General features: G+C 41.0%; 12 non-coding genes and 40 pseudogenes across 12 annotated transcripts; 50 read left to right on the top strand and 2 right to left on the bottom strand.

Annotated features, from left to right (window-relative positions):
- The first annotated feature begins 16 nt into the window (after positions 1-16).
- Positions 17-135, top strand: LOC149686658 (5S ribosomal RNA; annotated as a pseudogene).
- A 137-nt stretch (positions 136-272) lies between these two features.
- LOC149686657 (5S ribosomal RNA) lies at positions 273-391 on the top strand (annotated as a pseudogene).
- A 136-nt stretch (positions 392-527) lies between these two features.
- Positions 528-646, top strand: LOC149686656 (5S ribosomal RNA; annotated as a pseudogene).
- A 132-nt stretch (positions 647-778) lies between these two features.
- On the top strand, positions 779-897 carry LOC149686655 (5S ribosomal RNA). The gene has a single exon (XR_016383903.1). It is a non-coding gene; the product is annotated as a 5S ribosomal RNA (ribosomal RNA).
- Positions 898-1,033: 136 nt separating this feature from the next.
- LOC149686654 (5S ribosomal RNA) lies at positions 1,034-1,136 on the top strand (annotated as a pseudogene).
- Positions 1,137-1,258: 122 nt separating this feature from the next.
- LOC149686653 (5S ribosomal RNA) lies at positions 1,259-1,377 on the top strand (annotated as a pseudogene).
- Positions 1,378-1,512: 135 nt separating this feature from the next.
- On the top strand, positions 1,513-1,615 carry LOC149686652 (5S ribosomal RNA; annotated as a pseudogene).
- Positions 1,616-1,737: 122 nt separating this feature from the next.
- On the top strand, positions 1,738-1,856 carry LOC149686651 (5S ribosomal RNA; annotated as a pseudogene).
- Positions 1,857-1,993: 137 nt separating this feature from the next.
- Positions 1,994-2,112, top strand: LOC149686650 (5S ribosomal RNA; annotated as a pseudogene).
- Positions 2,113-2,249: 137 nt separating this feature from the next.
- LOC149686649 (5S ribosomal RNA) lies at positions 2,250-2,367 on the top strand (annotated as a pseudogene).
- Positions 2,368-2,502: 135 nt separating this feature from the next.
- LOC149686648 (5S ribosomal RNA) lies at positions 2,503-2,621 on the top strand. The gene has a single exon (XR_016383943.1). It is a non-coding gene; the product is annotated as a 5S ribosomal RNA (ribosomal RNA).
- Positions 2,622-2,757: 136 nt separating this feature from the next.
- LOC149686647 (5S ribosomal RNA) lies at positions 2,758-2,876 on the top strand. Its single transcript, XR_016383957.1, has one exon. It is a non-coding gene; the product is annotated as a 5S ribosomal RNA (ribosomal RNA).
- A 136-nt stretch (positions 2,877-3,012) lies between these two features.
- LOC149686646 (5S ribosomal RNA) lies at positions 3,013-3,115 on the top strand (annotated as a pseudogene).
- Positions 3,116-3,237: 122 nt separating this feature from the next.
- On the top strand, positions 3,238-3,356 carry LOC149686645 (5S ribosomal RNA; annotated as a pseudogene).
- Positions 3,357-3,491: 135 nt separating this feature from the next.
- On the top strand, positions 3,492-3,594 carry LOC149686644 (5S ribosomal RNA; annotated as a pseudogene).
- A 121-nt stretch (positions 3,595-3,715) lies between these two features.
- Positions 3,716-3,834, top strand: LOC149686643 (5S ribosomal RNA; annotated as a pseudogene).
- Positions 3,835-4,264: 430 nt separating this feature from the next.
- LOC149686642 (5S ribosomal RNA) lies at positions 4,265-4,383 on the top strand. Its single transcript, XR_016383945.1, has one exon. It is a non-coding gene; the product is annotated as a 5S ribosomal RNA (ribosomal RNA).
- Positions 4,384-4,519: 136 nt separating this feature from the next.
- On the top strand, positions 4,520-4,638 carry LOC149686641 (5S ribosomal RNA). Its single transcript, XR_016383967.1, has one exon. It is a non-coding gene; the product is annotated as a 5S ribosomal RNA (ribosomal RNA).
- A 136-nt stretch (positions 4,639-4,774) lies between these two features.
- LOC149686640 (5S ribosomal RNA) lies at positions 4,775-4,877 on the top strand (annotated as a pseudogene).
- Positions 4,878-4,999: 122 nt separating this feature from the next.
- On the top strand, positions 5,000-5,118 carry LOC149686639 (5S ribosomal RNA; annotated as a pseudogene).
- Positions 5,119-5,255: 137 nt separating this feature from the next.
- LOC149686638 (5S ribosomal RNA) lies at positions 5,256-5,358 on the top strand (annotated as a pseudogene).
- Positions 5,359-5,479: 121 nt separating this feature from the next.
- On the top strand, positions 5,480-5,598 carry LOC149686637 (5S ribosomal RNA; annotated as a pseudogene).
- Positions 5,599-5,736: 138 nt separating this feature from the next.
- LOC149686636 (5S ribosomal RNA) lies at positions 5,737-5,855 on the top strand (annotated as a pseudogene).
- A 137-nt stretch (positions 5,856-5,992) lies between these two features.
- On the top strand, positions 5,993-6,111 carry LOC149686635 (5S ribosomal RNA; annotated as a pseudogene).
- A 135-nt stretch (positions 6,112-6,246) lies between these two features.
- Positions 6,247-6,365, top strand: LOC149686634 (5S ribosomal RNA; annotated as a pseudogene).
- A 136-nt stretch (positions 6,366-6,501) lies between these two features.
- LOC149686633 (5S ribosomal RNA) lies at positions 6,502-6,620 on the top strand. The gene has a single exon (XR_016383934.1). It is a non-coding gene; the product is annotated as a 5S ribosomal RNA (ribosomal RNA).
- A 361-nt stretch (positions 6,621-6,981) lies between these two features.
- Positions 6,982-7,100, top strand: LOC149686632 (5S ribosomal RNA; annotated as a pseudogene).
- Positions 7,101-7,237: 137 nt separating this feature from the next.
- On the top strand, positions 7,238-7,356 carry LOC149686631 (5S ribosomal RNA; annotated as a pseudogene).
- A 137-nt stretch (positions 7,357-7,493) lies between these two features.
- On the top strand, positions 7,494-7,596 carry LOC149686630 (5S ribosomal RNA; annotated as a pseudogene).
- A 121-nt stretch (positions 7,597-7,717) lies between these two features.
- Positions 7,718-7,836, top strand: LOC149686629 (5S ribosomal RNA). The gene has a single exon (XR_016383941.1). It is a non-coding gene; the product is annotated as a 5S ribosomal RNA (ribosomal RNA).
- A 137-nt stretch (positions 7,837-7,973) lies between these two features.
- Positions 7,974-8,092, top strand: LOC149686628 (5S ribosomal RNA; annotated as a pseudogene).
- A 138-nt stretch (positions 8,093-8,230) lies between these two features.
- Positions 8,231-8,333, top strand: LOC149686627 (5S ribosomal RNA; annotated as a pseudogene).
- A 121-nt stretch (positions 8,334-8,454) lies between these two features.
- On the top strand, positions 8,455-8,573 carry LOC149686626 (5S ribosomal RNA; annotated as a pseudogene).
- Positions 8,574-8,709: 136 nt separating this feature from the next.
- LOC149686625 (5S ribosomal RNA) lies at positions 8,710-8,812 on the top strand (annotated as a pseudogene).
- A 121-nt stretch (positions 8,813-8,933) lies between these two features.
- LOC149686624 (5S ribosomal RNA) lies at positions 8,934-9,052 on the top strand (annotated as a pseudogene).
- A 137-nt stretch (positions 9,053-9,189) lies between these two features.
- On the top strand, positions 9,190-9,308 carry LOC149686623 (5S ribosomal RNA; annotated as a pseudogene).
- A 135-nt stretch (positions 9,309-9,443) lies between these two features.
- LOC149686622 (5S ribosomal RNA) lies at positions 9,444-9,562 on the top strand (annotated as a pseudogene).
- Positions 9,563-9,700: 138 nt separating this feature from the next.
- Positions 9,701-9,819, top strand: LOC149686621 (5S ribosomal RNA; annotated as a pseudogene).
- A 137-nt stretch (positions 9,820-9,956) lies between these two features.
- Positions 9,957-10,075, top strand: LOC149686620 (5S ribosomal RNA). The gene has a single exon (XR_016383900.1). It is a non-coding gene; the product is annotated as a 5S ribosomal RNA (ribosomal RNA).
- A 135-nt stretch (positions 10,076-10,210) lies between these two features.
- LOC149686619 (5S ribosomal RNA) lies at positions 10,211-10,313 on the top strand (annotated as a pseudogene).
- Positions 10,314-10,677: 364 nt separating this feature from the next.
- LOC149686618 (5S ribosomal RNA) lies at positions 10,678-10,795 on the top strand (annotated as a pseudogene).
- A 136-nt stretch (positions 10,796-10,931) lies between these two features.
- LOC149686617 (5S ribosomal RNA) lies at positions 10,932-11,034 on the top strand (annotated as a pseudogene).
- A 122-nt stretch (positions 11,035-11,156) lies between these two features.
- Positions 11,157-11,291, top strand: LOC149686616 (5S ribosomal RNA; annotated as a pseudogene).
- Positions 11,292-11,428: 137 nt separating this feature from the next.
- On the top strand, positions 11,429-11,531 carry LOC149686615 (5S ribosomal RNA; annotated as a pseudogene).
- Positions 11,532-11,653: 122 nt separating this feature from the next.
- On the top strand, positions 11,654-11,772 carry LOC149686614 (5S ribosomal RNA; annotated as a pseudogene).
- A 138-nt stretch (positions 11,773-11,910) lies between these two features.
- Positions 11,911-12,029, top strand: LOC149686613 (5S ribosomal RNA; annotated as a pseudogene).
- A 362-nt stretch (positions 12,030-12,391) lies between these two features.
- On the top strand, positions 12,392-12,510 carry LOC149686612 (5S ribosomal RNA; annotated as a pseudogene).
- A 137-nt stretch (positions 12,511-12,647) lies between these two features.
- LOC149686611 (5S ribosomal RNA) lies at positions 12,648-12,766 on the top strand. The gene has a single exon (XR_016383935.1). It is a non-coding gene; the product is annotated as a 5S ribosomal RNA (ribosomal RNA).
- A 136-nt stretch (positions 12,767-12,902) lies between these two features.
- On the top strand, positions 12,903-13,021 carry LOC149686610 (5S ribosomal RNA). Its single transcript, XR_016383940.1, has one exon. It is a non-coding gene; the product is annotated as a 5S ribosomal RNA (ribosomal RNA).
- Positions 13,022-13,159: 138 nt separating this feature from the next.
- On the top strand, positions 13,160-13,278 carry LOC149686609 (5S ribosomal RNA; annotated as a pseudogene).
- A 1,406-nt stretch (positions 13,279-14,684) lies between these two features.
- TRNAN-GUU (transfer RNA asparagine (anticodon GUU)) lies at positions 14,685-14,757 on the bottom strand. The gene has a single exon. It is a non-coding gene; the product is annotated as a tRNA-Asn (tRNA).
- A 1,811-nt stretch (positions 14,758-16,568) lies between these two features.
- On the bottom strand, positions 16,569-16,641 carry TRNAK-UUU (transfer RNA lysine (anticodon UUU)). Its single transcript has one exon. It is a non-coding gene; the product is annotated as a tRNA-Lys (tRNA).
- Between the last annotated feature and the right edge of the window lie 1,600 nt (positions 16,642-18,241).

The following is an 18,241-nucleotide window of genomic DNA, read 5'->3' as shown; positions in this document are numbered from 1 at the left end:
ATTAACTAGCACTCTCGGCAACGGTCATATCACGCTGAAAACACCGGTTCTCGTCCGATCACCGAAGTTAAGCAGCGTCGAGCGCAGTCAGTACTTGGGAGGGAGACCAGTTAGGAACACTGTGTGCCGTTGGCTTTTTCACTTTTTTTTTCCTCTTTTAAATTCCAATAGATATGAAAAGAGCAAATATATTTTCTTTTTGTTATTGTTATAAAAGATGAAGGTTAATTTGTCTCACTTAATTTTAATTCGAATTATTAACTAGGCCTCTCGGCAACGGCCACATCACGCTGGGAACACCGGTTCTCGTCCGATCACCGAAGTTAAGCAGCGTCGAGCGCAGTCAGTACTTGGGAGGGAGACCACTTAGGAACAGTGCGTGCCGTTGGCTTTTTCATTTTTTTTCCTCTTTTAAATTCCAATAGATATGAAAAAAGCAAACATATTTTCTTTTTGTTATTGTTTTAAAAATATGAAGGTTAATTTGTCTCACTTAATTTAAATTCGAATTATTAACTAGCACTCTCGGCAACGGCCATATCACGCTGAAAACAACAGTTCTCGTCCGATCACCGAAGTTAAGCAGCGTCGAGCGCAGTCAGTACTGGGGAGGGAGACCACTTAGGAACACTGCGGGCCGTTAGCTTTTTCACTTTTTTTTGTCTTTCAAATCCAATAGATATGAAAAAAGCAAACATATTTTATATTTGTTATTGTTTTAAATAGATGGTTAATTTTACGCACTTAATTTAAATTCGAATTATTAACTAGCACTCTCGGCAACGGCCATATCACGCTGAAAACACCGGTTCTCGTCCGATCACCGAAGTTAAGCAGCGTCGAGCGCAGTCAGTACTTGGGAGGGAGACCACTTAGGAACACTGCGTGCCGTTGGCTTTTTCACTTTTTTTCCTCTTTTAAATTCCAATAGATAAGAAAAAAGCAAACATATTTTCTTTATGTTATTGTTTTAAAATGATGAAGGTTAATTTGTCTCACTTAATTTAAATTCGAATTATTAACTAGCACTCTCGGCAACGGCCATATCACGCTGAAATCACCGGTTTTCGTCCGATCACCGAAGTTAAGCAGCGTCGAGCGCAGCCAGTACTTGGGAACACTGCGTGCCGTTGGCTTTTTCCTTTTTGTTTCCTCTTTTAAAATCCACCAGATATGAAAAAAGCAAACATACCTTCTTTTTGTTATTGTTTTATAAAGATGAAGGTTAATTAAACTTAAATTATTAACTAGCACTCTCGGCAACGGCCATGTCACGCTGAATACACCGGTTCTCGTCCGATCACCGAAGTTAAGCAGCGTCGAGCGCAGACAGTACTTGGGAGGGAGAACACTTAGGAACACTGCGTGCCGTTGCCTTTTTCACTTTTTTTTCCTCTTTTAAATTCCAATAGATATGAAAAAACCAAACATTTTCTTCTTGTTATTGTTTTAAAAATATGAAGGTTAATTTGTCTCACTTAATTTAAATTCGAATTATTAACTAACACTCTCGGCAACGGCCATATCACGCTGAAAACACCGGTTCTCGTCCGATCACCGAAGTTAAGCAGCGTCGAGCGTAGCCAGTACTTGGGAACACTGCGTGCCGTTGGCTTTTTCCTTTTTGTTTCCCCTTTTAAAATCCACCAGATATGAAAAAAGCAAACATACCTTCTTTTTGTTATTGTTTTATAAAGATGAAGGTTAATTAAACTCAAATTATTAACTAGCACTCTCGGCAACGACCATGTCACGCTGAATACACCGGTTCTCGTCCGATCACCGAAGTTAAGCAGCGTCGAGCGCAGTCAGTACTTGGGAGGGAGACCAGTTAGGAACACTGTGTGCCGTTGGCTTTTTCACTTTTTTTTCCTCTTTTAAATTCCAATAGATATGAAAAGAGCAAATATATTTTCTTTTTGTTATTGTTTTAAAAAGATGAAGGTTAATTTGTCTCACTTAATTTAAATTCGAATTATTAACTAGGACTATCGGCAACGGCCACATCACGCTGGGAACACCGGTTCTCGTCCGATCACCGAAGTTAAGCAGCGTCGAGCGCAGTCAGTACTTGGGAGGGAGACCACTTAGGAACAGTGCGTGCCGTTGGCTTTTTCATTTTTTTTTCCTCTTTTAAATTCCAATAGATATGAAAAAAGCAAACATATTTTCTTTTTGTTATTGTTTTAAAAATATGAAGGTTAATTTGTCTCACTTAATTTAAATTCGAATTATTAACTAGCACTCTCGGCAACGGCCATATCACGCTGAAAACAACAGTTCTCGTCCGATCACCGAAGTTAAGCAGCGTCGAGCGCAGTCAGTACTGGGGAGGGAGACTTTTAGGAACACTGCGGGCCGTTAGCTTTTTCACTTTTTTTTGTCTTTCAAATCCAATAGATATGAAAAAAGCAAACATATTTTATATTTGTTATTGTTTTAAATAGATGAAGGTTAATTTTACGCACTTAATTTAAATTCGAATTATTAACTAGCACTCTCGGCAACGGCCATATCACGCTGAAAACACCGGTTCTCGTCCGATCACCGAAGTTAAGCAGCGACGAGCGCAGTCAGTACTTGGGAGGGAGACCACTTAGGAACACTGCGCGCCGTTGGCTTTTTCACTTTTTTTCCTCTTTTAAATTCCAATAGATAAGAAAAAAGCAAACATATTTTCTTTATGTTATTGTTTTAAAATGATGAAGGTTAATTTGTCTCACTTAATTTAAATTCGAATTATTAACTAGCACTCTCGGCAACGGCCATATCACGCTGAAAACACCGGTTCTCGTCCGATCACCGAAGTTAAGCAGCGTCGAGCGCAGTCAGTACTTGGGAGGGAGACCACTTAGGAACACTGCGTGCCGTTGGCTTTTTCACTTTTTTTCCTCTTTTAAATTCCAATAGATAAGAAAAAAGCAAACATATTTTCTTTATGTTATTGTTTTAAAATGATGAAGGTTAATTTGTCTCACTTAATTTAAATTCGAATTATTAACTAGCACTCTCGGCAACGGCCATATCACGCTGAAATCACCGGTTTTCGTCCGATCACCGAAGTTAAGCAGCGTCGAGCGCAGCCAGTACTTGGGAACACTGCGTGCCGTTGGCTTTTTCCTTTTTGTTTCCTCTTTTAAAATCCACCAGATATGAAAAAAGCAAACATACCTTCTTTTTGTTATTGTTTTATAAAGATGAAGGTTAATTAAACTTAAATTATTAACTAGCACTCTCGGCAACGGCCATGTCACGCTGAATACACCGGTTCTCGTCCGATCACCGAAGTTAAGCAGCGTCGAGCGCAGTCAGTACTGGGGAGGGAGACCACTTAGGAACACTGCGTGCCGTTAGCTTTTTCACTTTTTTTGTCTTTCAAATCCAATAGATATGAAAAAAAGCAAACATATTTTCTTTTTGTTATTGTTTTAAAAAGATGAAGGTTAATTTGTCTCACTTAATTTAAATTCGAATTATTAACTAACACTCTCGGCAATGGCCAAATCACGCTGAAAACACCGGTTCTCGTCCGATCACCGAAGTTAAGTAGCGTCGAGCGCAGTCAGTACTTGGGAACACTGCGTGCCGTTGGCTTTTCCTTTTTGTTTCCTCTTTTAAATTCCACCAGATATGAAAAATCCAAACATATGTTCTTTTTGTTATTGTTTTATAAATATGAAGGTTAATTAAATTCGAATTATTAACAAGGACTCTCGGCAACGGCCAAATCACGCTGAAAACACCGGTTCTCGTCCGATCACCGAAGTTAAGCAGCGTCGAGCGCAGTCAGTACTTGGGAGGGAGACCAGTTAGGAACACTGTGTGTCGTTGGCTTTTTCACTTTTTTTTCCTCTTTTAAATTCCAATAGATATGAAAAAAGCAAACATATTTTATATTTGTTATTGTTTTAAATAGATGAAGGTTAATTTTACGCACTTAATTTAAATTCGAATTATTAACTAGCATCATTTGAAATTTATAAAAAACGTAAAAAACTACAAGCTCTAAACCGAGACGACGGTCCGGGTAGCTATATTATTGAACTTTGGAATAGAAAAATCCCCGACCTTTATGGAACCACGTGATGATTGTTAATTTGTGATAGAAAATCTCGCCCCTTAATTTAGACCTGATGATGCATCTGTAAGATGCGAAACTAGTCGTCGGAGCTCGGTAAAATTTATTGTTTTTCCGAGTTTTAAAATTTTATTGCGTAAATAAAGTTGAATTATTTGTAAATACTTAGTATTAACTAGCACTCTCGGCAACGGCCATATCACGCTGAAAACACCGGTTCTCGTCCGATCACCGAAGTTAAGCAGCGTCGAGCGCAGTCAGTACTTGGGAGGGAGACCACTTAGGAACACTGCGTGCCGTTGGCTTTTTCACTTTTTTTCCTCTTTTAAATTCCAATAGATAAGAATAAAGCAAACATATTTTCTTTATGTTATTGTTTTAAAATGATGAAGGTTAATTTGTCTCACTTAATTTAAATTCGAATTATTAACTAGCACTCTCGGCAACGGCCATATCACGCTGAAAACACCGGTTCTCGTCTGATCACCGAAGGTAAGCAGCGTCGAGCGCAGTCAGTACTTGGGAGGGAGACCACTTAGGAACACTGCGTGCCGTTGGCTTTTTCACTTTTTTTCCTCTTTTAAATTCCAATAGATAAGAAAAAAGCAAACATATTTTCTTTATGTTATTGTTTTAAAATGATGAAGGTTAATTTGTCTCACTTAATTTAAATTCGAATTATTAACTAGCACTCTCGGCAACGGCCATATCACGCTGAAAACACCGGTTTGCGTCCGATCACCGAAGTTAAGCAGCGTCGAGCGTAGCCAGTACTTGGGAACACTGCGTGCCGTTGGCTTTTTCCTTTTTGTTTCCCCTTTTAAAATCCACCAGATATGAAAAAAGCAAACATACCTTCTTTTTGTTATTGTTTTATAAAGATGAAGGTTAATTAAACTCAAATTATTAACTAGCACTCTCGGCAACGACCATGTCACGCTGAATACACCGGTTCTCGTCCGATCACCGAAGTTAAGCAGCGTCGAGCGCAGTCAGTACATGGGAGGGAGAACACTTAGGAACACTGCGTGCCGTTGGCTTTTTCACTTTTTTTTCCTTTTTTAAATTCCAATAGATATGAAAAAACCAAACATATTTTCTTTTTGTTATTGTTTTAAAAATATGAAGGTTAATTTGTCTCACTTAATTTAAATTCGAATTATTAACTAACACTCTCGGCAACGGCCATATCACGCTGAAAACACCGGTTCTCGTCCGATCACCGAAGTTAAGTAGCGTTGAGCGCAGTCAGTACTTGGGAACACTGCGTGCCGTTGGCTTTTCCTTTTTGTTTCCTCTTTTAAATTCCACCTGATATGAAAAATCCAAACATATGTTCTTTTTGTTATTGTTTTATAAATATGAAGGTTAATTAAATTCGAATTATTAACTAGCACTCTCGGCAACGGTCATATCACGCTGAAAACACCGGTTCTCGTCCGATCACCGAAGTTAAGCAGCGTCGAGCGCAGTCAGTACTTGGGAGGGAGACCAGTTAGGAACACTGTGTGCCGTTGGCTTTTTCACTTTTTTTTTCCTCTTTTAAATTCCAATAGATATGAAAAGAGCAAATATATTTTCTTTTTGTTATTGTTTTAAAAAGATGAAGGTTAATTTGTCTCACTTAATTTAAATTTGAATTATTAACTAGGACTCTCGGCAACGGCCACATCACGCTGGGAACACCGGTTCTCGTCCGATCACCGAAGTTAAGCAGCGTCGAGCGCAGTCAGTACTTGGGAGGGAGACCACTTAGGAACAGTGCGTGCCGTTGGCTTTTTCATTTTTTTTTCCTCTTTTAAATTCCAATAGATATGAAAAAAGCAAACATATTTTCTTTTAGTTATTGTTTTAAAAATATGAAGGTTAATTTGTCTCACTTAATTTAAATTCGAATTATTAACTAGCACTCTCGGCAACGGCCATTTCACGCTGAAAACAACAGTTCTCGTCCGATCACCGAAGTTAAGCAGCGTCGACCGCAGTCAGTACTGGGGAGGGAGACCACTTAGGAACACTGCGTGCCGTTAGCTTTTTCACTTTTTTTTGTCTTTCAAATCCAATAGATATGAAAAAAGCAAACATATTTTATATTTGTTATTGTTTTAAATAGATGAAGGTTAATTTTACGCACTTAATTTAAATTCGAATTATTAACTAGCACTCTCGGGAACGGCCATATCACGCTGAAAACACCGGTTCTCGTCCGATCACCGAAGTTAAGCAGCGACGAGCGCAGTCAGTACTTGGGAGGGAGACCACTTAGGAACACTGCGCGCCGTTGGCTTTTTCACTTTTTTTCCTCTTTTAAATTCCAATAGATAAGAAAAAAGCAAACATATTTTCTTTATGTTATTGTTTTAAAATGATGAAAGTTAATTTGTCTCACTTAATTTTAATTCGAATTATTAACTGGCACTCTCGGCAACGGCCATATCACGCTGAAAACACCGGTTCTCGTCCGATCACCGAAGTTAAGCAGCGTCGAGCGCAGTCAGTACTTGGGAGGGAGACCACTTAGGAACACTGCGTGCCGTTGGCTTTTTCACTTTTTTTCCTCTTTTAAATTCCAATAGATAAGAAAAAAGCAAACATATTTTCTTTATGTTATTGTTTTAAAATGATGAAGGTTAATTTGTCTCACTTAATTTAAATTCGAATTATTAACTAGCACTCTCGGCAACGGCCATATCACGCTGAAAACACCGGTTTTCGTCCGATCACCGAAGTTAAGTAGCGTCGAGCGCAGTCAGTACTTGGGAACACTGCCTGCCGTTGGCTTTTCCTTTTTGTTTCCTCTTTTAAGTTCCACCAGATATGAAAAATCCAAACATATGTTCTTTTTTTTTATTGTTTTATAAATATGAAGGTTAATTAAATTCGAATTATTAACTAGCACTCTCGGCAACGGCCATATCACGCTGAAAACACCGGTTCTCGTCCGATCACCGAAGTTAAGCAGCATCGAGCGCAGTCAGTACTTGGGAGGGAGACCACTTAGAAACACTGCGTGCCGTTGGCTTTTTCACTTTTTTTTCCTCTTTTAAATTCCAATAGATATGAAAAAACCAAACATATTTTCTTTTTGTTATTGTTTTAAAAATATGAAGGTTAATTTGTCTCACTTAATTTAAATTCGAATTATTAACTAGCACTCTCGGCAACGGCCATATCACGATGAAAACACCGGTTCTCGTCCGATCACCGAAGTTAAGCAGCGTCGAGCGCAGTCAGTACTTGGGAGGGAGACCAGTTAGGAACACTGTGTGCCGTTGGCTTTTTCACTTTTTTTTCCTCTTTTTAATTCCCATAGATATGAAAAAAGCAAACATATTTCATATTTGTTATTGTTTTAAATAGATGAAGGTTAATTTTACGCACTTAATTTAAATTCGAATTATTAACTAGCACTCTCGGCAACGGCCATATCACGCTGAAAACACCGGTTCTCGTCCGATCACCGAAGTTAAGTAGCGTCGAGCGCAGTCAGTACTTGGGAACACTGCGTGCCGTTGGCTTTTCCTTTTTGTTTCCTCTTTTAAATTCCACCAGATATGAAAAATCCAAACATATGTTCTTTTTTTTATTGTTTTATAAATATGAAGGTTAATTGAATTCGAATTATTAACTAGCACTCTCGGCAACGGCCATATCACGCTGAAAACACCGGTTCTCGTCCGATCACCGAAGTTAAGCAGCATCGAGCGCAGTCAGTACTTGGGAGGGAGACCACTTAGGAACACTGCGTGCCGTTGGCTTTTTCACTTTTTTTTCCTCTTTTAAATTCCAATAGATATGAAAAAACCAAACATATTTTCTTTTTGTTATTTTTTTAAAAATATGAAGGTTAATTTGTCTCACTTAATTTAAATTCGAATTATTAACTAGCACTCTCGGCAACGGCCATATCACGATGAAAACACCGGTTCTCGTCCGATCACCGAAGTTAAGCAGCGTCGAGCGCAGTCAGTACTTGGGAGGGAGACCAGTTAGGAACACTGTGTGCCGTTGGCTTTTTCACTTTTTTTTTCCTCTTTTAAATTCCCATAGATATGAAAAAAGCAAACATATTTTATATTTTTTATTGTTTTAAATAGATGAAGGTTAATTTTACGCACTTAATTTAAATTCGAATTATTAACTAGCACTCTCGGCAACGGCCATATCACGCTGAAAACACCGTTTCTCGTCCGATCACCGAAGTTAAGTAGCGTCGAGCGCAGTCAGTACTTGGGAACACTGCGTGCCGTTGGCTTTTCCTTTTTGTTTCCTCTTTTAAATTCCACCAGATATGAAAAATCCAAACATATGTTCTTTTTGTTATTGTTTTATAAATATGAAGGTTAATTAAATTCGAATTATTAACAAGCACTCTCGGCAACGGCCATATCACGCTGAAAACAACAGTTCTCGTCCGATCACCGAAGTTAAGCAGCGTCGAGCGCAGTCAGTACTTGGGAGGGAGACCACTTAGGAACACTGCGTGCCGTTGGCTTTTTCACTTTTTTTCCTCTTTTAAATTCCAATAGATATGAAAAAACCAAACATATTTTCTTTTTGTTATTGTTTTAAAAATATGAAGGTTAATTTGTCTCACTTAATTTAAATTCGAATTATCAACTAGCACTCTCGGCAACGGCCATATCACGCTGAAAACACCGGTTCTCGTCCGATCACCGAAGTTAAGTAGCGTCGAGCGCAGTCAGTACTTGGGAACACTGCGTGCCGTTGGCTTTTCCTTTTTGTTTCCTCTATTAAATTCCACCAGATATGAAAAATCCAAACATATGTTCTTTTTGTTATTGTTTTATAAATTGGAAGGTTAATTAAATTCGAATTATTAACTAGCACTCTCGGCAACGGTCATATCACGCTGAAAACACCGGTTCTCGTCCGATCACCGAAGTTAAGCAGCGTCGAGCGCAGTCAGTACTTGGGAGGGAGACCAGTTAGGAACACTGTGTGCCGTTGGCTTTTTCACTTTTTTTTCCTCTTTTAAATTCCAATAGATATGAAAAGAGCAAACATATTTTCTTTTTGTTATTGGTTTAAAAATATGAAGGTTAATTTGTCTCACTTAATTTAAATTCGAATTATTAACTAGCACACTCGGCAACGGCCATATCACGCTGAAAACAACAGTTCTCGTCCGATCACCGAAGTTAAGCAGCGTCGAGCGCAGTCAGTACTGGGGAGGGAGACCACTTAGGAACACTGCGTGCCGTTAGCTTTTTCACTTTTTTTTGTCTTTCAAATCCAATAGATATGAAAAAAGCAAACATATTTTCTTTTTGTTATTGTTTTAAAAAGATGAAGGTTAATTTGTCTCACTTAATTTAAATTCGAATTATTAACTAACACTCTCGGCAACGGCCAAATCACGCTGAAAACACCGGTTCTCGTCCGATCACCGAAGTTAAGCAGCGTCGAGCGCAGTCAGTACTTGGGAGTGAGACCAGTTAGGAACACTGTGTGCCGTTGGCTTTTTCACTTTTTTTTTCCTCTTTTAAATTCCAATAGATATGAAAAGAGCAAACATATTTTCTTTTTGTTATTGTTTTAAAAAGATGAAGGTTAATTTGTCTCACTTAATTTAAATTCGAATTATTAACCAGCACTCTCGGCAACGGCCGCATCACGCTGAGAACACCGGTTCTCGTCCGATCACCGAAGTTAAGCAGCGTCGAGCGCAGTCAGTACTTGGGAGGGAGACCACTTAGGAACAGTGCGTGCCGTTGGCTTTTTCAGTTTTTTTTCCTCTTTTAAATTCCAATGGATTTCAAAAAAGGTCACATATTTTCTTTTTGTTATTGTTTTAAAAAGATGAAGGTTAGTTTGTCTCACTTAATTTAAACTCGAATTATTTACTAGCACTCTCGGCAACGGCCATATCACGCTGAAAACACCGGTTCTCGTCCGATCACCGAAGTTATGCAGCGTCGAGCGCAGTCAGTACTTGGGAGGGAGACCACTTAGGAACACTGCGTGCCGTTGGCTTTTTCACTTTTTTTCCTCTTTTAATTCCAATAGATATGAAAAAAGCAAACATATTTTCTTTATGTTATTGTTTTAAAATGATGAAGGTTAATTTGTCTCACTTAATTTAAATTCGAATTATTAACTAGCACTATTGGCAACGGCCATATCACGCTGAAAACACCGGTTTTCGTCCGATCACCGAAGTTAAGCAGCGTCGAGCGCAGTCAGTACTTGAGAACACTGCGTGCCGTTGGCTTTGTCACTTTTCTTTCCCCTTTTAAACTCCACCAGTTATGAAATAAAGCAAACATATTTTTTATATTTGTTATTGTTTTAAAAAGATGAAGGTTAATTTGTCGCACTTAATTTAAATTCGAATTATTAACTAGCACTCTCGGCAACGGCCATATCACGCTGAAAACACCGGTTCTCGTCCGATCACGGAAGTTAAGCAGCGTCGAGCGCAGCCAGTATTTGGGAACACTCTGTGCCGTTCGCTTTTTCCATTTTGTTTCCTCTTTAAAAATCCACCAGATATGAAAAAAGCAAACATACCTTCTTTTTGTTATTGTTTTATAAGATGAAGGTTAATTAAATTGAAATTATTAACTAGCACTCTTGGCAACGCCCATGTCACGCTGAATACACCGGTTCTCGTCCGATCACCGAACTTAGCAGCGTCGAGCGCAGTCAGTACTTGGGAGGGAGACCACTATGGAACACTGCGTGCCGTTGGCTTTTTCACTTTTTTTCCTCTTTTAAATTCCAATAGATATGAAAAAAGCAAACATATTTTCTATTTGTTATTGTTTTAAAAAGTTGAAGGTTAATTTGTCGCACTTAATTTAAATTCGAATTATTAACTAGCACTCTCGGCAACGGCCATATCACGCTGAAAACACCGGTTCTCGTCTGATCACCGAAGTTAAGCAGCGTCGAGCGCAGTCAGTACTTGGAAACTCTGCGTGCCGTTGGCTTTTTCACATTTGTTTCCTCTTTTAAATTCCACCAGATATGAAAAAAGCAAACATATCTTCTTTTTGTTATTGTTTTATAAAGATGAAGGTTAATTAAATTCAATTTATTAAATAGTACTCTCGGCAACGGCCATATCACGCTGAAAACACCGGTTCTCGTCCAATCACCGAAGTTAAGCAGCGTCGAGCGCAGTCAGTACTTGGGAGGGAGAGTACTTGGGAGGGAAACCACTTAGGAACACTGCGTGCCGTTGGCTTTTTCACTTTTTTTTCCTCTTTTAAATTCCAATAGATTTATAAAAAGCAAACATATTTTCTTTTTGTTAATGTTTTAAAAAGATGAAGGTGAATTTGTCGCACTTAATTTAAATTCGAATTATTAACTAGCACTCTCGGCAACGGGCATATCACGCTGAAAACACCGGTTCTCGTCCGATCACCGAAGTTAAGCAGCGTCGAGCGCAGTCAGTACTTGGAAACTCTGCGTGCCGTTGGCTTTTTCACATTTGTTTCCTCTTTTAAATTCCACCAGATATGAAAAAAGCAAACATATCTTCTTTTTGTTATTGTTTTATAAAGATGAAGGTTAATTAAACTCAAATAATTAAATAGTACTCTCGGCAACGGCCATATCACGCTGAAAACACCGGTTCTCGTCCAATCACCGAAGTTAAGCAGCGTCGAGCGCAGTCAGTACTTGGGAGGGAGACCACTTAGGAACACTGCGTGCCGTTGACTTTTTCACTTTTTTTTTCCTCTTTTAAATTCCAATAGATATGAAAAAAGCAAACATATTTTCTTTTTGTTATTGTTTTAAAAAGATGAAGGTTAATTTGTCTCACTTAATTTAAATTCGAATTATTATCTAGCACTCTCGGCAACGGCCACATCACGATGAGGACACCGGTTCTCGTCCGATCACCGAAGTTAAGCAGCGTCGAGCGCAGTCAGTTCTTGGGAGGGAGACCACTTTGGAACAGTGTGGGCCGTTGGCTTCTTCACTTTTTTTTCCTCTTTTAAATTCCAATGGATTTCAAAAAAGGAAACATATTTTCTTTTTGTTATTGTTTTAAAAAGATGAAGGTTAATTTGTCGCACTTAATTTAAATTCGAATTATTAACTAGCACTCTCGGAAACGGCCATATCAAGCTGAAAACACCGGTTCTCGTCCGATCACGGAAGTTAAACAGCGTCGAGCGCAGCCAGTACTTGGGAACATTGCGTGCCGTTCGCTTTTTCCTTTTTGTTTCCTCTTTTAAAATCCACCAGATATGAAAAAAGCAAACATATCATCTTTTTGTTATTGTTTTATAAAGATGAAGGTTAATTAAATTCAAATTATTAAATAGCACTCTCGGCAACGGCCATATCACGCTGAAAACACCGGTTCTCGTCCAATCACCGAAGTAAAGCAACGTCGAGCGCAGTCAGTACTTGGGAGGCAGACCACTTAGGAACACTGCGTGCCGTTGGCTTTTTCACTTTTTTTTCCTCTTTTAAATTCCAATAGATTTATAAAAAGCAAACATATTTTCTTTTTGTTAATGTTTTAAAAAGATGAAGGTTAATTTGTCTCACTTCATTTAAATTCCAATTATTAACTAGCACTCTCGGCAACGGCCATATCACGCTGAAAACACCGGTTCTCGTCCGATCACCGAAGTTAAGCAGCGTCGAGCGTAGTCAGTACTTGGGAGGGAGACCACTTAGGAACACTGCGTGCCGTTGGTTTTTTCACTTTTTTTCCTCTTTTAAATTCCAATAGATATGAATAAAGCAAACATATTTTCTTTATGTTATTGTTTTAAAATGATGAAGGTTAATTTGTCTCTCTTAATTTAAATTCGAATTATTAACTAGCACTCTCGGCAACGGCCATATCACGCTGAAAACACCGGTTTTCGTCCGATCACCGAAGTTAAGCAGCGTCGAGCGCAGTCAGTACTTGGGAGGGAGACCACTTAGGAACACTGCGTGCCGTTGGCTTTTTCACTTTTTTTTCCTCTTTTAAATTCCAATAGATTTCAAAAAAAACAAACATATTTTCTTTATGTTATTGTTTTAAAATGATGAAGGTTAATTTGTCTCACTTAATTTAAATTCGAATTATTAACTAGCACTCTCGGCAACGGCCATATCACGCTGAAAACACCGGTTTTCGTCCGATCTCCGAAGTTAAGCAGCGTCGAGCGCAGTCAGTACTTGGGAGGGAGACCAGTTAGAAACAATGCGTGCCGTTGGCTTTTTAACTTTTTTTTCCTGTTTTAAATTCCAATAGATATGAAAAAAGCAAACATGTCTTCTTTTTGTTATTGTTTTATATAGATGAAGGTTAATTAAATTCAAATTATTAAATAGCACTCTCGGCAAGGCCCTATCACGCTGAATACACCGGTTCTAGTCCTATCACCGAAGATAAGCAGCGTCGAGTGCAGTCAGTACTGAATTTTACGTCACATCTAAGACCTCACAAAACCGCTCCCGAGTGGGCTCGAACCATCAACCTATTGATTAACAGCCGAACGTGCTAACCATTGAGCCACGGAAGCTCAGAAATTGAAAGGTTGTCACGTATTGTGGAAAAGTTCTGACAATTTACGCTACATCTGAACCTCACAACACCTCTCCCGGGTGGGCTCGAACCACCAACCTTTCGGTTAACAGCCGAACGCGCTAACCATTGCGCCAGGGAAGCCCAAAGATTAAATGTTCGTCAGGTATAATGGAAAAACTCTGAATTTTACGTTACATCAAAGACCTCACAACACCGCTCCCAGATGGGCTCGAACCACCAACCTTTCGGTTAACAGCCGACGGCGTTAACCATTGCGCCACGGAAGCCCAAGAATTAAATAGTCGTCAGGCATTGTGGAGAAACTTTGGCTTTTTACGATACATTTGAGATACCACAACACAGCTCCCGGGTGGGCTCGAACACCCAAACTATTGGTTAACAGCCGAACGCGCTAACCATTGAGCTACGTAAGCTCAGAAATTAAATGGTTGTCACGTATTGTGGAAAAGTTTTGACTTTTTACGCTACATCTGAGACCCCACAACACCTCTCCCGGGTGGGCTCGAACCACCAGCCTTTCCGTTAACAGTCGAACGCGCTAACCATTGCGCCACGGAAGCCCAAAAATTAAATGGTCGTCAGGTATTGTGGAAAAACTGTGGCATTTTACATTAAATTTAAGATCCCACAACACCGCTCCCGGGTGGGCTCGAACCACCAACCTATTGGTTAACAGCCGAACGCGCTAACCATTGAGCCACGGAAGCCCAAAAATCAAATGGTCGTCAGGTATTGTGGAAAAACTTTGGCTTTTTACGTTACATTTGAGACTTCACAACACCGCTCCCGGATGGGCTCGAACCACAAACCTTTTGAATATCAGCTGAACGCGCTAACCATTGCGCCACGGAATCCCAAAAATTAAATGTTCGTCAGTTATTTTTAAATAACTCTGAATTTTACGTTACATCTAACACCTCACAACACCGCTCCCGGATGGGCTCGAACCACCAACCTTTCGGTTAACAGCCGACGGCGTTAACCATTGCGCAACGGAAGCCCAAAGATTCAATGTTCGTCAGGTATTGTGGGAAAACTTTGGATTTCTACGTTACATGTGAGATTATACAACACCGCTCCCGGGTGGGCTCGAACCACCAACCTTTCGGTTAACAGCCGAACGCGCTAACCATTGCGCCACGGAAGCCCAAAACTTAAACGGTCGTCGGGTATTGTGGAAACACTTTGGCTTTTTACGTTACGTTTGAGATCTTACAACACCGCTCCCGGGTGGGCTCGAACCACCAACCTTTCGGTTAACAGCCGAACGCGCTAACCATTGCGCCAGGGAAGCCCAAAATTCAACGGTCGTCGGGTATTGTGGAAACACTTTGGCTTTTTACGTTACATTTGAGATCTCACAACACCGCTGCCGGGTGGGCTCGAACCACCAACCTATTGGTTAACAGCCGAACGCGCTAACCATTGAGCCACGGAAGCTCAGAAATTAAATGGTTGTCACGTATTGTGGAAAAGTTTTGACTTTTTACCCAACAACACCACTTCCGGGTGGGCTCGAACCACCAACCTTTCGGTTAAAAGCCGAACGCGCTAACCATTGCGCCACGGAGCCCAAAAATTAAATGGTCGTCAGGTATTGTGGAAAAACTTTGGCTTTTTACATTTGAGACTTCACAACACGGCTCCCGGGTGGGCTCGAACCACCAACCCTTTGGTTAACATCCGAACGCGCTAACCTTCGAGAAAAGGAAGCTCAGAAATGCAATGGTCGTCAGGTATTGTGGAAAAACTCTGACTTTTACATTACATCTAAGACCTCACAACACCGCTCCCGGATGGGCTCGAACCACCAACCTTTCGGTTAACAGCCGACGGCGTTAACCATTGCGCCACGGAAGCCCAAGAATTAAATGGTTCTCAGGCATTGTGGAGAAACTTTGGCTTTTTACGTAACATTTGAGATCCCACAACACAGCTCCCGGGTGGGCTCGAACACCCAAACTATTGGTTAACAGCCGAACACGCTAACCATTGAGCTACGGAAGCTCAGAAATTAAATGGTTGTCACGTATTGAGGAAAAGTTTTGACTTTTTACGCTACATCTGAGACCCCACAACACCTCTCCCGGGTGGGCTCGAACCACCAGTCTTTCCGTTAACAGTCGAACGCGCTAATCATTGCGCCACGGAAGCCCAAAAATTAAATGGTCGTCAGGTATTGTGGAAAAACTTTGGCATTTTACATTACATTTGAGATCCCACAACACCGCTCGCGGGTGGGCTCGAACCACCAACCTATTGGTTAACAGCCGAACTCGCTAACCATTGAGCCACGGAAGCCCAAAAATCAAATGGTCGTCAGGTATTGTGGAAAAGTTTTGGCTTTTTACATTTGAGACTTCACAACACGGCTCCCGGATGGGCTCGAACCACCAACCTTTTGGTTAACATCCGAACGCGCTAACCTTCGAGAAAAGGAAGCTCAGAAATGCAATGGTCGTCAGGTATTGTGGAAAAACTCTGACTTTTGACGTCACATCTGATACTTCACAACACCGCTCCCGTATGGGCTCGAACCACAAACCTTTTGAATAACAGCTGAACGCGCTAACCATTGCGCCACGGAAGCCCAAAAATTAAATGCTCGTCAGTTATTTTTAATAAAACTCTGACTTTTACGTTACATCTAAGACCTCACAACACCGCTCCCGGATGGGCTCGAACCACCAACATTTCGGTTAACAGCCGACGGCGTTAACCATTGCGCAACGGAAGCCCAAAGATTAAATGTTCGTCAGGTATTGTGGAAAAACTTTGTATTTTTACGTTACATGTGACTTCTCACAACACCGCTCCCGGGTGGGCTCGAACCACCAACCTTCCGGTTAACAGCCGAACGCGCTAACCATTGCGCCACGGAAGCCCAAAGATTAAATGTTCGTCAGGTACTGTGGAAAAACTTTGGATTTTTACGTTACATGTGAGATCTCACAACATCGCTCCCGGGTGGGCTCGAACCACCGACCTTTCGGTTAAAAGCCGAACGCGCTAACCATTGCGCCACGGAAGCCCAAAAATTAAATGTTCGTCAGGTATTGTGGAAAAACTTTGACTTTTTACGTCACATGTGAGACCTCACAACACCGCTCACGGATGGGCTCGAACCACCAACCTTTCGGTTAACAGCCGAACGCGCTAACCATTGCGCCACGGAAGCCAAAAAATTAAATGGTCGTCAGGTATTGTGGAAAAACTTGGGCATTTTACGTTACATTTGAGATCCCACAACACCGCTCCCGGGTGGGCTCGAACCACCAACCTTTTGGGTAACATCCGAACGCGCTAACCATGGAGCCAAGGAAGCTCAGAAATGAAATTGTCGTCAGGTATTGTGGAAAAACTTTGACTTTTTACGTCACATCTGAGACTTCACAACACCGCTCCGGGATGGGCTCGAACCACAAACCTTTTGAATAACAGCTGAACGCACTAACCATGGAGCCAAGGAAGGTCAGAAATGAAATGGTCGTCAGGTATTGTGGAAAAACTTCGACTTTTTACGTCACATCTGAGACCTTGCAACACCGCTCACGGATGGGCTCGAACCACCAACCTTTCGGTTAACAGCCGAACGCGCTAATAATTGCGCCACGGAAGCCCAAAAATTAAATGGTCGTCAGGTATTGTGGAAAAACTTGGGCATTTTACGTTACATTTGAGATCCCACAACACCGCTCCCGGGTGGGCTCGAACCACCAACCTTTTGGGTAACATCCGAACGCGCTAACCATGGAGCCAAGGAAGCTCAGAAATGAAATTGTCGTCAGGTATTGTGGAAAAACTTTGACTTTTTACGTCACATCTGAGACTTCACAACACCGCTCCGGGATGGGATCGAACCACAAAAATTTGAATAACAGCTAAACGCACTAACCATGGAGCCAAGGAAGGTCAGAAATGAAATGGTTGTCAGGTATTGTGGAAAAACTTCGACTTTTTACGTCACATCTGAGACCTTGCAACACCGCTCACGGATGGGCTCGAACAACCAACCTTTCGGTTAACAGCCGAACGCGCTAATAATTGCGCCACGGAAGCCCAAAAATTAAATGGTCGTCAGGTATTGTGGAAAAACTTTGGCTTTTTACGTTACATTTGAGATCCCACAACACCGCTCCCGGGTGGGCTCGAACCACCAACTTTTTGGTTAACATCCGAACGCGCTAACCATGGAGCCAAGGAAGCTCAGAAATGAAATGGTCGTCAGGTATTGTGGAAAAACTTTGGCATTTTACATTACATTTGAGACTTCACAACACCGCTCGCGGGTGGGCTCGAACCACCAACCTATTGGTTAACAGCCGAACGCGCTAACCATTGAGCCACGGAAGCTCAGAAATTAAATGGTTGTCACGTATTGTGGAAAAGTTTTGACTTTTTACGCTACATCTGAGACCCCACAACACCACTTCCGGGTGGGCTCGAAACACCAGCCTCTCGGTTAACAGCCGAACGCGCTAACCATTGCGCCACGGAAGCCCAAAATTAAATGTTCGTCAGGTATTGTGGAAAAACTTTGACTTTTTACGTCACATCTGAGACCTCACAACACCGCTCACGGATGGGCTCGAACCACCAACCTTTCAGTAAACAGCCGAACGCGCTAACCC

This window comes from Phalangium opilio, unplaced genomic scaffold, assembly GCF_054372755.1.
Source record: "Phalangium opilio isolate 3A_F unplaced genomic scaffold, DU_Popi_V2 ptg000031l_1, whole genome shotgun sequence".
NCBI lineage: Eukaryota > Metazoa > Arthropoda > Arachnida > Opiliones > Phalangiidae > Phalangium > Phalangium opilio.
The sequence above is the reverse complement of the archived record's forward strand: the minus strand, read 5'-3'. Positions and strand labels throughout refer to the sequence as shown.